This window comes from Uloborus diversus, chromosome 1, assembly GCF_026930045.1.
Source record: "Uloborus diversus isolate 005 chromosome 1, Udiv.v.3.1, whole genome shotgun sequence".
Taxonomy (NCBI): Eukaryota; Metazoa; Arthropoda; class Arachnida; order Araneae; family Uloboridae; genus Uloborus; species Uloborus diversus.
Genome location: NC_072731.1, coordinates 185,724,911 through 185,741,369, shown reverse-complemented (window position 1 = coordinate 185,741,369; position 16,459 = coordinate 185,724,911). Strand labels below are relative to the sequence as shown.

Genomic DNA, 16,459 nt, shown 5'->3' with positions numbered 1-16,459 from the left:
TATATATATATATAAAAAAAAATATGCTACCAGCAGTTTTAACCTATAGTCAATGCTGTAGTTGGGGAAGATGTTTAGGGGAACTCAATATGGGGTTTGCAAGGACTCTTCAAAAGAAAAGGTGGGTTGAAACCAATTTACATTTCATTTCCATTATTTTTTACTATAAAAACCTGAACATTTCTAGGGATGGCATCTCCTCACAGGCCTTCCCCAACTACAGCACTGCCTATAGCAAAACTACAAGTTAGCAGAGCATGCACACAGAGCCAGGGACTGAAATATGTGAAAAGGTCTCAAATACGTCATGATAAATTTTTACACAAAAATGATTTTACACAACATTTTACTATTTTTTTTAGGAAAGGTTAGTTGTTCGAAGATGACAGGGATGCTCACCTGGGGGGGGGGGGGGTCATGGCGCAGAATGCGGCATTGAAATTTTTAAGGTGTGTGTGTTTTGAGGGTCATTTTGCCTTTTCAGTCATATTTTGATAATATATCTTTTTTTCGTCAGAAATTTTTAAAAGATTTTTGAAAAACCTAAATTTTAGCTTTTTATACGTCTTCATGCAAAGCATAACCCAAAAAAAAAAAAAAAAAACTTATTTAGTTTAAGCTTTTTTTTTTTTTGATCGAGAAGGAAAATGATTTTTCTGAAATTTTCTAAACGTTTTTCTGCAGTATCGAATATGGCATGAAATGGCTTTGATGAACCCCAAACAGACCAGCATTTGTTGCCTTGAGACTATCCAGAATACTCCAGATTGACATGCAAGCAATTGTAGTCTTACAGTATTCTTCAGTGATTTCATTTTAGAATTCATTCCAAATGGAAGCATCTATGTCAATTTAATTTAATCTACAACTTGTTCTATTTGATATCGTTATTTCTTATTTTACATTTATGTCATGAGTTCTGAAATCATGTGTCTGTTGAATCTGCTTCAATGATTCCTTGAAAGTCTACATATAAAACTTGTGTGAAATATTCCGATTTTGGCTCTTTGATACTTTTAAGATCACCACAAAACTCAAAAATTCACCAATACAAACCCTGAAAATCGATTACAGTCAAACCTTATTATCAGGTTACCCTTCAGACTGTTGACAAAGGCAAGGAAAAAAAAAAGACTTACATTTATACAAAAATACACTTCTGGCAGTTTAAACAATAATAATTTGTACACAGTCAATTTTTGAATAAGCAAAAAAAAAAAGCATTTTACAGTAGTGCATTATCAGTCAAAAAGAAACTTTATGACTATTATCTGGCTAGATCCTGGTAGCTATATTTACTTGTTAAGCATTTAAGAATGCTTTCTAATTCTTACCTATGATTTCCTGTTGTGGGATGATTTCCTGTTCCTTGGAAATCTAAAGGATTTAAATATTGTCTCTTTCACTTATATGAGAGGAACTTTCAATGATCATTCAACTACAGCAAAGTAGTAGCTGTGACCTTTTCATCTCCTGCTACTCCAGCAGTCCAGTTTTTAAATTATTATATTTCCCCTTGTCCTTGCTAAAGGTATTGCCGGTGGGCTATACTAGAGAAAACTCACTTTTCACTTGTGCCCATCTAAAGTTTATTAGTTTAAGTAAAATTAGATGCTTTGCATTCCTCTCTGTTGTCCCTGACTTCAAATGCTGAAACCTATTACTTTCAGAACTTGCTGACTATTACAGCTGGCATGCATTTGCTCTGATACCAAGTCTGTTATCAATTCTCAAATATTCTTACAACTAACCCATACTTTTTTCTTTGCAAAATGTAAAAACATTTCTTTTCCAGCCATTAATGAGTAGGCTATTAAAAATTTCAAATTTGAATAACTCTAATCTGTACTGAAATCAGTTTCCATGAGGAAAATATCCTGCCAAACCACGGGAAAAATATCTGAGTCCCTCCCCCTTAAAATTTTTCTTATGGGTGCCCATGAACCATTTCAGTGCTTTACTAAAACATGTCAGCTGTTAAGTAAAATTCAATTATGTGACAACCAGAATGTTATGATATCCAAGCGTCAGGATAATGAGAGTGTACTGAGTTATAATTATTAAAAAAAATCCATTTGTAAAAATACATGATGTGGTTTCACTTCACTTCTCCTTGCATTATAGCATTATACATTTTTAAAATTCAATAAGTATTGCATTCCATGTTTAGTTTGTTATTTATTATAAAAACGGTATGTATGTGCTACATATGAAAATACCAGGTTTGTTCACACACACACACACACAAAAAAAAAAAAAAAAAAAGGTGCTTGGATTGACTTTAATTTTGGTACATCGAAAAATTTTTATTTGCCATTCTTGCCTTTTGTGAATAAGCAATATATACTTTTATAAAGATTTTGGAATGCATATTTTGATTTTTAAATAAGCTTGGAAGTTCATTTTAAAGTGCATATAATTTTATAGCTTTTTTAGCAACTGTATTTATACATAATGATCTTCCAGAATTTGTGAAGTTACAATTCTCTTTCAGTATTTGACATAGCGCACACACACACATACACATGTATGATTGAAATAAAAAACATTGTAAATAAAGCACAAATAATCAAGAAAATACAGCATATAGCTATTTCTAGGCTATATGGAAGAACATACTGCCATTGCCCAACATTGTTGGACTTCTGGCCACTGTTTTGATTTATCTTCTGCTAGAATTATTAGCAAATGTTTTCCGGTCTATGACCTGTATTTTTGGATAAACTATCAATTTCTAGTCAATGATATTTTGCTACAAACATATCATGTTTTACTTGATTTGATTTTCGAACTATTCCAGAAATGATGAAGCAAATGATAAATCACTCTGAGACAATATTTTAGTACAACTTAGTAGTGCATTCATAAAAAAAGTTGCTTTCAACATCAGGCCCAGATCTATAAATGTGCCCCTATGCAACAAAATCTGTAGAGGCCCCCTTCCCAGAAGCCAGCAGTGTATATTTGTAAGGTTTGTAAGTCTTAATGCTAGTTTGTTTCCATTTTTTCTCCAATTTCTTGGTTCGTTGGGTCTTTTAAGAATGTGCCCCCCCCCCCCTCCCTGCTTCACAAACAACCCACTCTCTCGAATGTAACTGCCCAAAAGATTAAGAAAGCGAAAATAATAATTAAAACTAATTAATCATTTTACACTTCATTCTTTCTGTTGTATTTGAAATTTCACCTGAATTGTTTTCCAAAACCCTTTCTTACCTTTAGGGGTGGTGATGATGGAGAGATAAATTCTGTATGCTTTTGTTTGAACAGAACAGAGGTTTTCACTGTAATGTCTCATTAAATTCAACAAGAGGCCTTATGAGTATAACCTTAAAAGTTTTGTACTTTTTAAATTGTCAATCTGAACTTCTGTAAATACTACCTTGTAATGATACAACTGCAATAATGTTACTAATGTACTATTACAACAATCAGACTAATTGAACAGATTTATGTAATGGACATATTAATGCAAATCGTAAATGATTGGCAAGTTTGCTCAAACCCACGGAAAAGCATTTGGTTCAATGCCGCAAATTCTTTGTGCGTTGTAACCTTGCAAAAGGTGTAGCTGAAGTTTCAATGAATTTACCATTAACAATTCTTGTGAAAGTAAATGACATTCATAATGTTTTCAAGGTTTAATTGCCTTCAACAAGCATTTTCTGGTCCACTTTTAAAAGTACAACATGGATAATTTGAAAGAAAATTAAAAAAAAAAAAACCTTGAACTTTAAGTGAAAATTTAATTTTCTTAAACTGTTTTTCCCAAACATCTTACCAAAAATTTGTTGTGTATTCAAAAACTTCCTTCCTTGGTTATTATATTACACCCATACCTACTAAACCTAAAATAGAATAAAGAAGAAAACAGTATCACACATGTTGCCTGTTTCCACATAAAACCTTGCAGCGCAACAACATGCCTTATGCAATGCTTGTTTACCTTGTCTGGAACAATGGCATTCCATGGAGCACAATTTGGAAAATGTTTTCATTTAATCATTTGAAAATACAAGACTTAAAAAATAAATTTTAATTCTTTTCCTGCTGTAAAATAAGTTGTGTTGACATTTTGACTGAAATTCTTTGCATGAACATTCCAGTAAAATTTTTGGCTTAAATTATATAATCTCTTATGTAGTTCAGTTGTTTGTTTAAACTATCTAAAACATTCCATTTTTTTTTTCAAAATTAACGTGTCCGAAAAAAAAAAAAAAGTTTGGTATGTTGTTTTGAATTCCACTTATTTATGACGTTATAAATGATTCCAACTGAAGTATATTTTCCCTTGTTTGAAATTTTTTTGCAAAACAAAAATATACATTTTTTCCCTTCTTATGACTGTTATGTATGTGTAATGTGCATTGAATAGTTAATGTGGTATTAGTGCAGTAGAATGTACTACTGTTGTATAAATTATTTCCAAATCCTGTGATATATATTTTATAACATATTGTGCCTTATATATCTTCAGTACAAAGATGTGCAAATAAAATTTGCTTATTATTACTAGTATATCTGCACTATTTTATAGTATTTGTTTTTATACATATTTGTGTTTTATTTTTTAATCGTTCTCAACCTGCAAAAATTTGAAATGCATTTTAAATTTCTGTGAATTAAATTTGAAAATCATCCTAAAGTTTTAAGAAAATCAATGTGCTTTGTAAATTTTAACAGGCTTGAAAAAATTTTTTTGAATCATTTCATACATTTGAGCTATATTGCTGTATTTTAGAAACACATATTAAAAATTGATTTCTGTCTAAACATTATACTCATGAGTTGGCTAATAAGTCTAAAGTACTGGCAAGCGCTAGAATTCTAATATTAGTTGAAATGGTTATTGAATTACTCCAAATATTTCTTAAATTTAAAATGTGAATGTTTCTGTAAATCATATCTTGATATCTGTTATCATCACTATCACTGTCTTAATTCTAAAATAATTAGCAATAATTCGTTATATAGAGTTAGCAAAAAAGAATATCCCAGTTTTAAAAAAGTATATTTCATAAACTATTACACTTACCACTATAAATGATACATAAAAATAAAGGTAAACTGTCAAAGGGTTTTTGAACATACATAACTACTTAAACGTGCAGGTTCCGCACTAGCGCAGCCAGAAATTCCTTGCGGAAGGGCTGTTTTGGTCACAATAGTCCTTACACATATATTAATTACTGAATTAGGATTGCATCAATGTTAAAAACCAAGACCTTCGGGGTGGGGGGGGGGGTTACCACCAAAACAGCCCACTTCACTGTGCCACTGATATTCCGCAAAAGTGGATTGGCAGAGCAGGTGATGGTAATTTACCCTTTATGCATTGGCTGGCCCTAAACCTAACCCCATGTGTGTTTTTTTGAAATTATTTTTTGGGATTTTGTCAAAGACAGTGTTTATATACCACCATTGCTTACGACATTGCAAGAACTGAAAGATCGCATTTGTGTAGCGTTATGGAAAATTGATAGTGAAACACTCCAAAATGTATGTTATAGATAGTATGTGTCGTGTTACAAAAGGCATTCAGATTTGTGAGTAAAAAAAAACTTTCACAGTTTATTTTTATGTATCATTTATAGTGCTAAGTGTAATAGTATTGGAGATATAATTTTTTTGAACCGGGATATTCTTTTATGCTAACTTGTATAATGAGTACAGTATGTATCACCAGAGTATGCTGGCCTTCCTCTTTGCTGCAGAATTTTATCGAGGTACCTATAAGTCTAGAGTTTCTTGTTGCATTACTAAAAAGGTTATTCATTTTCCCACTGGATTGCTGTTACATCAAGTTTAATAGCAGTGTGTACTCAAGTAATAATTACTGGATTGAACCGCTGACAGAGCTTAATTTCTAACTAAAATTTGGGGGAGCTTTATAGGCTCAGATTTATTTTCATATATAAGTAGCCTTAGCGAGCAGGTCACCTTCAAAAAAATGAATACAGAGCGAACAATGCCCCTTAAGGTCTTTAATGCATAGATGTAGAAACCTACCTACCTCCATGCTTTAATGCAACTCCTGTTTGTGGAAGATGAAGAAGAAGACTTGCGAAAAGATGGAGGTACTATCTCGATGAGGATTTTGCTTTTCTAAAGGTGAAAACCTGGAAACCAATCTCTGACCGGAGGGTGGATTTGGAAAGGCTTCTGAAGAAGGCCAGTGCTCACAAGGGGCTGTCATGCTAATGCTGATATAAATAGTCTAAACTCTGTCTAGTGTGAAAATCAAAACAAATTGTAAAAAAAGTACATGTGCTGAGTTCCATCCAAAGGATACGATTTTATCCTAGTTGGACTACTGCTTCTAGATTATCAGCTTAACATCCATTTTTAAAGATTTCTCCCCCTTCCCAGCAAAAATTGTCTAACTATTTAGCAGTAAGTTACCATCCGTAAGCCATGGCTAAGGCAGAACTTCATGCAATATATCAGAAAACCAGGTTATTTCATCCAGTGAGTGCAGTTTCGGTTTTATAAGAACTCATCAGTCTGGAATAGTGAATAACTGAGCTGGAGGCAGATGTCATCTCATTCAAGCTGAGAGCGCCTACAAACTGGTAGATAAACTTTCTTTATCTACCAGTTTGTTGGCGCTTTCAGCTTCAATGAGATGACATCTGATAACCCGCCTGTCTGGTATATATTGCATGTAGTCTAACTATGTTTAAATGTAGCTTCACGCAGCCTAAGTAACAGCAGCAGAACTAGACCTAAAAAATCAATTAGTAGTCCATTTTCCTTACTAGTCACTTTTTCTCCAAGCTTAATGAGTAAATGGCTGACAGCAGATCTTTTTCATTTAATAATCACTTTTTGCTTACAGTTGATTACATATTTAATGAAGTTGAACTTTTTAAAGTTTAAATTCGTTTTAAGTTTATTTTTAAACAGAGGCGGCGAGTGGGGCTTATAAATACGGGGGGCAATTTTTTCAAAGAAAGTTAAAGGCTGTTTTAGGACATCTTGAGTGACTAGGGGGGGGGGGGCTTTTAATGTTCTCTCGCTTATTTTTTTTCGGAATTGTAGCTTTCAAATCGCCGTTTTAGTAGAGTTTTGTCAACGTATGGGGAATGGAGAGGAGTTTCCAGGGTTGTCCCTGTAATGTTTTTTTTTAAATAAAATCTAATTAATAATAATAATAAAAACAAAGAAATTTGGACTGTCTTTGGCAATGTAAGCTCTTCCCGGAAATTTTTTGGTCTTAAAGACGCTAAGTAAAGCCATCTTTAGTAAATTTAGAGCAAGGGGTTTGGGGTTCTCTCCCAGAAATTTTGCAAAAGTTTAAAACATGTTTTGAACTTCCTTTAAAACGTTATTTCAGAAGAAGGAACGATAGGGTTCGGAAGTTCTCCCCGTGCTTTTATTTATTTTTATTTTTTTGTGAACTGATGGAATCCTAAGAATTCAGTCTTGAACTTCCTTTGGGGGGGGGGGGGGGGCTTCAGAAAAATATCTCCGATTTTTTTTTTCTAAATTGGAGTCTTAAAAACGCAGTTTTACGCTATCTAGGGAGGTTCTCTTCTTGAATTCTTTCCCTCTAACTGAAATCTTTATAACGCAAATTTAGGTCATCTTTGCATTTAAAGAAAAGAGGACTCGAGGATTTTCTCCCGGAAAAATTTCAAAATTAAGTTTTAAAACTGAAATTTTTAACTATTTGGTGACATGTTAATGTTCGGATAACCTCACCCAGAATGTTTTGAAATTGAAATCTTAACGTTGAGGCAATCTTTGATGATGAAAAAAAGGGCAGGGAGGGGGGCAATCGCCCCCCCCCCCGCGATTCGCCGCCACTGTTTAGAAATGATTATAGATTAGTTCCAAATACTAGTTATTAATGATCTCTTCCATATGATTCTTTCCACTACATAACAATTATTTCAAAATAGATGAAACTGTTGCTACCTTCCCATGCAAACAAGAAAGGATAGCTAAAACAAAATTTTTAAAAAATGCGATTTTTTTTCATTGTAAAAAGCAATTTTTCCAGATGTTGCTTTAAAAATTATTTTTATCAGGGTTTCCAGTCCTTGAAACGTTTTGTTATGAAGTTAGGCTCTTGAAAATCCTTGAGAGATGTTTCAGGTCTTTGAATCTTTATTCAGCCTCAGACCACCAAAATAAAATAATAATTTTTCGGCAACTATTAAATTGTGCAAATTTAATTTCACAGATAACAAACCTATTTGATCCTGTAGACAAAATATGCACACAGGTTTGTGGGTTATTGAAGATTAAAAACTTGTGTTACACTCTATGAGCTTATTTATTGAAATCCATGACAGGAATAAGAATGTCAATTTATTATTTTTTTTCCAATGAGCTCCCCAAATTCGATAGTCCAAATAGTTCTTATGTTCGAAACTCGTTTCTGTGTTTATGTTTCCCGGTTTTGATCGTCCTCACATGGAACGACAGAGAGGCTCTCGTTTGATTCGGTGCGTCTTCTATCGAAGGACTGCATTAAAAACCGCCTTTGTTCTTCCGACATGCGTGACGTCACATTTGGCTGTTGATCCAATCCCAGCTTCATCAGAATCTCTCTTTGGATTGTCATAATTCTTGCTTTTCGTTTTCTGCACGAAACAAGTGTTCATTTAATTAGTAAGAAATAATAGGTGTGAAGTTTTGAATTACATGGAGCAGTTAACATTTATCAACAAATTAACACGAACTAGCCGCATTTACTTAAATTTAATGCTTCAAAAAAATTGCGGTCATAAATTTTATGTTATATTGTTATTGTAGTTCCTTTTTACATAACTAGGGGGCTCCGCCTCTGCTCGTTAACGCTCCCCAACCTCCCAAGATTGCGAAGCAACCTTATTTCTTTCGTGAAGGTGTAAGGCGCCTACTAAGAAGAATAAAATTAAATACACGTTACGAACAAAATAAAAAACGTGCTCCCCTTCCCGTAAAGAATAAGCGTTTCAATAAATAACTTAATAAATTTAGAAAAATGTTAAAATCCCACTCCAACCCGAAAACAAAAAAGAACTTGATAAAAATGCATGTAACAAAATTATATATATATATATATATATATATATATATATATATTAGGGTGGACCGAAAAAACTCATTTTCTTTTAATTTCGAAGTTGTAATAGCGCGGAAAAGTTGCGAGTTATAAAGACAAACAAAGGAAAAAAAGAATTATGGAAATCGATTGATATCTTCCGTTCGTGCATGGGGCCTAAGTTTGACAAAATATGAAAAAGACTTCATTTTTGAGAGTTTTAAATTTTTTTTTTAATTAGATGATTTCTTAAGGTAATAGTTTGTAACGTCTTCAAACAGAGCCTCAAAACATAGTGTTTAAATTTGGTTTCGATCAGCTAATATCTTTCGGTCGCTCACGGGCCCCAAATGATCCAAAACAAAGTTGGGAGACAGCCAGGGAGGTAGAAGGGAGGATATAAATAAAAAATTATACCTTGGAACGCTTTTTTGAGATATTTGTGGGATTTTCTGTTGAAATTAATCAAGTTTTCAAAAATTAAAATTTACTCTTTTTGTACATGTATTTTTTTAATGAATAAGGTTTCTCGATTTTTTTCCATTTGGTTGTCGAAATGAATGCAATAATAATAATAAAAAAAATGATGAAAATTCTGTTTAAGCAATGAGTAAATACATGGATAAAATTATAAAATTATTATAATCAATATCAGCTTGAATTTAAGTAAATAGAACATTAACATTTATTTTTATCTGTTAAAGGTCGTGAAAGTAAAAGTTATTTCGTTTTAATTAGTTCTTGAAACATGTCACGAAATTTACAACTAATTTAAAAAAGTATTTACGTAATTAATTCTACTATATTCTCATTTCGTCAGTTATTTACAGGAATAGAAACATTCCAACTCGTAAAAAAAAAGAACATCGCACAGCACAATATTAATAGCAGACGAATTCGGCAAGTTGGTGATGAAAAATAAAATTAATTTTTCCATCAAAATACTGTGCAAACTTCCTGTGAACGAAACCCGTACATCGTCCACTATATTAGCCCTTTATTACAACCAATTTCCAGTAGTATTTTTCTTTTTTTTGCTTTAACAGCTGCCCCTAAAAAAATGAGAAACTTAGCATCATTTACACTCGACGTTAAATCCCGGTTATCACAAATTTGCCATTTCAACTGCGCTTGCGCACGGACTTAGCAGATTTTAAAAATCTTGCTAAAATTAATCACAAACGTTTTGAATTTGGTAATAAATATGAGATAGATACAGATAAAAATTAGAAATCACAAAAGTTTTCTCTGATTTAGTTTTTAGGTCTCGGTAAAGATTGAATTTTGCGTCTTAATTATTAATGGATTTGGTGTCTGATTTTTTTGTACCTTTTCAGGACCAAATTTTTAACCTCAGAAGAGCGTACTAGAATTGCAGCATCACTTCTAATACAAAGCCGAACCTTCAACCTAAATAAAAATGTATAATACTAAGTTGTTTACGACTAGCGTAAAATATCCGCAAAAGACTGATTTCTGTACTAATATTGCAATCATTTTTGAAGTACACAACGTGTTTTACATTTATGTTAAATAAATATTTCGAAACCAATAAATATTGAAGTCTCATTTTTCTCTTAAGATTATCAGTTATTCATATGCGTAGTTTCATATATATTACGAAATCGCGGTGAAAATATTCTAATCGCATTCATTAATTTGGTGGGACTCTCGCTCAGCCTAAATATAAACAAGCAACAGTGGCGGCGCTAGGCGTCGGCGATGTCGGCGACTGCCGACGGCCTCGCGTAGATAGGGCCTCGCAAAACTCTCAGAAGTTTTAAGAAATTTCCATATTTTCAATTGAAGCTCTTATTAAATACAACAGACACAAAAGTAATCAAAATAGTGCGTGCAGGGGAGACTGCACAGAGCCAGCCTTAGCAAATGCGGGTACCAATTCTGTCGGGGCCTGAATTAAAAATATTCAATAGCTACAACTTATTGATCAGCCAACTCTATTCCCCCCACCCCCATCCTATTTCTTTTCTTTTTTCTATTGTTTTCTACGTTCGTCTAAAAATAACAAAATATTCAAAATGCTGCTCTTCCTAACCCCCTCCCTCCTCCATACACACACACACACAAACCGAAAGCATTATGGGGCATCTGAAATTTCGTTTCCAGGTCTTTAATTTCGCTATATTTCTAGCTTAAAGCCCCCATATATTCAACAACATCGAAAATTGCTGAAAATTGCGTTTTGTGGCTTGAATTTCAAAAATTACCGAGTCTAATATTACAAAATATGGCCTTACAATCGCATTTTGAAGGCTTGAATTTCAGAAAATATTCGGGCAAGGGTCCCCATACTGCCTTTCTTTTATATCATAAGCAATTGGGTTTTTTAAACTACATTAACAAAAAGTTTAAGTGGAATGGCTCCTAAATATAAAATATTGCTAAGTTTTTAAGACCGTAATTTTCAAAATTTTTCGAGGGAAGAGCTCCCTTCCTTGTCTAAAACTCTGTTTTTGAAACTTCAATTTCGAGAATTTGCAAAGGATTGATTTTGACCTTTTTTTTTTTTTTTTTTTTTTTTTTTTTTTTTAAGAATTGATCTGGGACAGTCTCTGACCCTAAAGTCAATAAATATGACCTATAATTGCGTTTTTAAGGCTTCAATTTCTAGAAATTTCCACCGAGACCTCTGTACCTCTTTTCCCCTAACATCAGCAAACAAAGCTTAAAACGGCATTTTTAAACTACAAATTTCAAAATTTTCCCCCCGGACCCCCCTTTCTATCAGGTCATTTTTTTCCCTTCAATGTGTCGTCGTCCCCCCCCCCCCCCCACCAAAAAAACTTCTTTTTGATTGCGCTAGTGGTCATAAAATGTTTTTGTCCTAGCAATTAAGTGGATTAGGTACTCAAGTGCCAATAGTTAGTACAAAAATTAATTCCATGAATTCAATTATTTGTCTGAGAATATTTTATGATTAAAAAGGCCTCGCAAAACTGCATCGCCGACGTCTTTTTTTGCTCTCGCGCCGCCACTGACAAGCAACACGAAATCTTAAAACAGAAAGCCCAAAAAGCTAAGTCCGTGCGCAAGCGCCGTTGAAATGGCAAATTTGTGATAACCGGGATTTATCGTGTAGTTCATTTACATTGATCTGCTGCGATTGACGGGAGCGATTCGCCGACAGCGCCCTCTAAAAAAGTGAACAATCGTTGCCACTTTTACAGTAGCAAACCAGTAGGACATTTCTCTCCTTCTTGCTACTCCGTGGAGACCATAGACTAATAATAATAAGAGTAGACAGAGCTTTCCCGGACTTGCTGATGAAAAAATTGGTTCATGGATACATCATGTGACTGGTGGAAGGCTTGGAGAAAACTTTGGCAGCATGGTTGCTAGATGGCAGGATTATCTATAGTTTGGCGCTCGTTATGTAAAATGTGTCCCAAAATTAACGCAAGATTTGAATTTGCCACCATTTTTTCCATAAATTGTTGACAGCCATGAAAAAAGAACAATTTGACAGTTGAGAGTTTAGGGTTAGTAAAAATGAGGTGTTATTGTACCATACAGCTAGAGAGAGAGAGTGAAACATTTCAATTACTGCATTAGGCATTTCCTGGTCGCGTATTCTCTTATTTCGGTAATAAAAATTGGCACCCTAGATCGTGTGATTTAACATTTTTAAATTTCTTCTTAATGGGGTTATTTGAATTCAAAGGTCTATGTCAACAAGCCCACAACCACCCGTGCATTACCGTGTTGCGATACCGAGCGCCATTAACAGTAACTGCTTGACCAGCCTCAACTTTCATTATTTTTGAAACAATTGTTCAATAATGAAAGCACGTTATTGTATCGTATAACGCTCCATTTTTGATTACCCTAAACTCTCAGCTGTCAAACTGTTTTTTTTTCAGGGTTGCCAACCATTTATTGCAAAAATGGCGGCAAATTCAAATCTTGCATTAATTTTGGGACACCCTTTATTTTAAGACGTAATGTGTTTTTATTATAATTTTTTTCCCCAGGTGCAGAGATGATTGAACTGTTTTTCTTTTAGTTATGCATTATTTTGACATTAGTAATTAGTTTTTGATCACAGTTTTCAGTAACTTTTATTTCATTCGGAACTGCTACGTCAGCGTTGGCGTAAATGTAATGGCGTAAACGTTTTGCGTTAACGCAAAAATGTACTAATCGTTATCTTAAATTGAAATTGTAGGTAAAAATCTTACCGTTTGCTGATTCTTTTTGGGCGCTTACATCTTTAATTGCTTAGAGAGTTTATTGAAATTGAATAAAGAAAATGCACAATACTATCTAAACGAAAAACTCGATAATAGTAACAAAATATTTTCAACTTAGAATAACAAATTTACAAATCGGACTCCATAAAAGATCATTCTTCCGTGTTCCATCAATTCTGTTTATTTTATTTCTCGCTCACGTTGATCGTCTGCTACGATCAACGCCCGCTGTTGCTAGGATATCCACCAGTCACATGGTTTGGTTTATGAGCAGCAAAAGTGTTGCCATAGCTCGGTCTACTCTTATTATTAGTCTATGGTGGAGACAGCTAACGTGGTTCTAGGATGGCGTGGAGTGGAGCGAACCAGCTAGGCGAGAGACGTTGTATGGATTGCTGTCCGACGTCTGCGCAGGAGAGTTTCAAAGACTTTGCGCTACCGGAAAACATTGACTGAACCTAACAGTTCTTTTTTATATCTCATTTTCAGTTCGACCGAAAAAATACTTCGTCTATTATATTTAAACAGTGATTATTCATCAAATACCGAAAACCCATAAAAATGTAACTTTTTCATTATTTTGGAAAATTTTGGGGCCCATGCGCGACCGAAAGATATTAGTTGATCGAAACCAAATTCAAACACAATGTTTTTTATTGAATTTCACAGCTTAAAGGCCACCTTGAACGTAGCAAAACGGCAGTTTCGTGCGTTTGAAAAGTCGCATTCAGATTCGTAGTCTCTAGTACAAGTATATTTTTCTCTTTAACTCCGGGCTAGAATTGAGTTCTTGAAGAGCACAGCGAAACATTTCGCGAAAATAGAAACCCTTATATCTGCTGTTCTAATTATTTGAGAAAACTGAAACAAGCTTATTTGATGAAGAAGAAAAATATCTTTCGAACGACATATAATGTTAAAGTGTGTGGGAAATCTTTCTTCTCCTTAATAGGCAATTTTCATGAAATTTTAGCTTAAAAAATTAATTACAAAAAAAAAAAAAAAAAAAAAACTAATGTGAAAATTAAAAAATAAAACCCCAGGTGCAAACCCCGAGAACTCGAAGAAATTTTGTGCAAAGTTTCAAGGCTAGGGGGCCACAGACATCCTATCACAATTTCTTTGACGTTACTTTTTTTTAATATATAGAGATAAAGGAAATATTGTTATCGTGAAAAAATATTCCGCTTTAATTTCGGCCTAAGTAACCATTTTACTCATCCCCGAATGAATGTTGAGTAGTGCATATGTACTAAGAACGAATAGACAGCCGAAATATTCATTTGAAGATTCCCGAGTTAAATTATTACGACTTTCCTACTGACGTCTGTATATGCGTATGTATGCACGTATTAGACAAATCAAGTGTCGATTTCAATGCAAACTTTAGTATGTTAGAATTTCTCCACTTTGCGATATGTCGCCAAGATTATGGTCGCAAAATTGGCTGTATATTGCCAAGTTGGCGGCAAATTTGGCGGAAGAAAAAAAAAGAAGATTTTTCGTATCTGGTTTCAATTTGGTGATACTTAGCTAGATTCAAGCAAGAAAAATTGTCTATCTGAAGACGTTTTTTTTCAATCGGCTCGCGACAAAGTAGGGATGTAACTATTTAAAGGGTTTTCTTGCTCACTCTAAGATACTATTATATTCCATTTTCGTTCTTTATACGCGTTCCATATAGAGTTCCTTCTTATGCAATTTTTGATCACAGATGCTAATAAAAACATCACTTTTCTTTACATTTGTCTCTACGTTTGCCATATCTTTTGTATGTCTAGGAAAATGTCTAAAAAGCTATTTTTTTAAGTATTGCTTCTAACACTCGTTATAACCCACTCTTTTGAATTTTTAAAAAACATCCATAATTTATTCAACGTGAAAGGAAGTAGTGTGCCCAAGTAGCACGCACGGTGGGGTGATGGTTGGCCAACGGTAGAAACCAGTGAGGAATGGTGGGTTGGCAACGAACGCTGAGTCAACGATGGCCTTACAGTTTCTGGACATCGCTGGGCCAACCATGAATATTTTCGATGGGCCATCGCTGGGAAATTGCTAGGCATTGTAGCAAATCGTTGGCCCTTCGTTGGTAAATAGTTGGTTGGGTAACAGTTGCGAAAGCGGAGATTGCCTAAAGTTGGCCAACCATAAGCTCTACTGATGACCAACCATCTCCCAACCAATTGTGCTACTAGGGTGGTGTCCACACCAGGTTTTAAGTAATCAAGCATGCTTATTGTTTTCTTTGCAATCGGAAGTGGCTTTTCACTCTGTTTTTAAAACTATCGTTTAGACAATCAAACTTATGTATGTTAGCATACTTTTTCTCCAGTATTGCCGGGACAGAGGTCAAGCTAGATTTTAAAGTGCCCAGAACTTTCCAAGGAGCGCATTTAGTTCGGTTTTATCTTTATAGGAATGTAATAAACGGACATATTAAACAGGCAATATATTTCTTTTCTCTCACCAAATGTGGTGGTGAAAAGATACCAGCATATTTAAAATTTTGATATCAATTGAAACAGTTAATTTTTCTGCATAAGACAGAGTTTGCTTCCAATTTATAAAGAATTAGAGTTATAAACTTTTTTTGAACTACAGAATCTGAGGCTGTTTCGCAAGTACAAATAGGAAAGTTGCAATCAATTGAATTTTGATAGTTGAAGGAATATTTATCAGCAGCTGAAAACAAAAATTCTTACAAAAGTTTCAGTTTGTTCGAAAAGGAAGAATATTTTTAAAACGCGCTTCAAAAATCGAGTCTGAAAACTAAGCATAGCTTGAAATGACGTTAAACTCGAGCTCTTCGTCTACCTAACGTTATCTTGCAGCGCTCCATTCAAATCGAAGCATAAGAAATTAAGTCGATTTGCTTAATCGAAGCAAATCAACTTTCGTCGATTCTCGTACTTTTCTCCCTAAGTTTCCGGGTTCATTTCGATTAACTGTGGTTTCTTTTTCAGTTTTTATAATGGGAAGGAGGTGGAAGCTGGATTCTAGAACTGCCAATGAAATATCCTTTTCCAGTTTCAAACAAAAGTAATGGTTTTCTCCTCTTTCAAAACCCAAGCTCCTGAAATTGCAGATAACATGCAATGAACGGCAGTTTTGCATGCTAAGAGCTCTTTCTCAGAAGTAAAGTTATTAAATACACGCATCTCAGAGCTCACTGGAAGAAGAGCTTTTAGATAAAAGTGACAAAGGAGGACGAACCCAA

At 34.0% G+C, this 16,459-nt stretch overlaps 1 protein-coding gene across 1 annotated transcript in view; it reads right to left on the bottom strand.

Moving 5' to 3' along the window:
* Window positions 1–8,107: 8,107 nt before the first annotated feature.
* Window positions 8,108–16,459, bottom strand: part of LOC129217676 (uncharacterized) — a 41,454-nt gene continuing 33,102 nt past the window's right edge. Inside the window, exon 4 of the mRNA XM_054852011.1 lies at window positions 8,108–8,588. The gene's annotated coding sequence lies outside the window, so the exon portion shown is untranslated. The remainder of the gene's footprint in view (window positions 8,589–16,459) is intronic.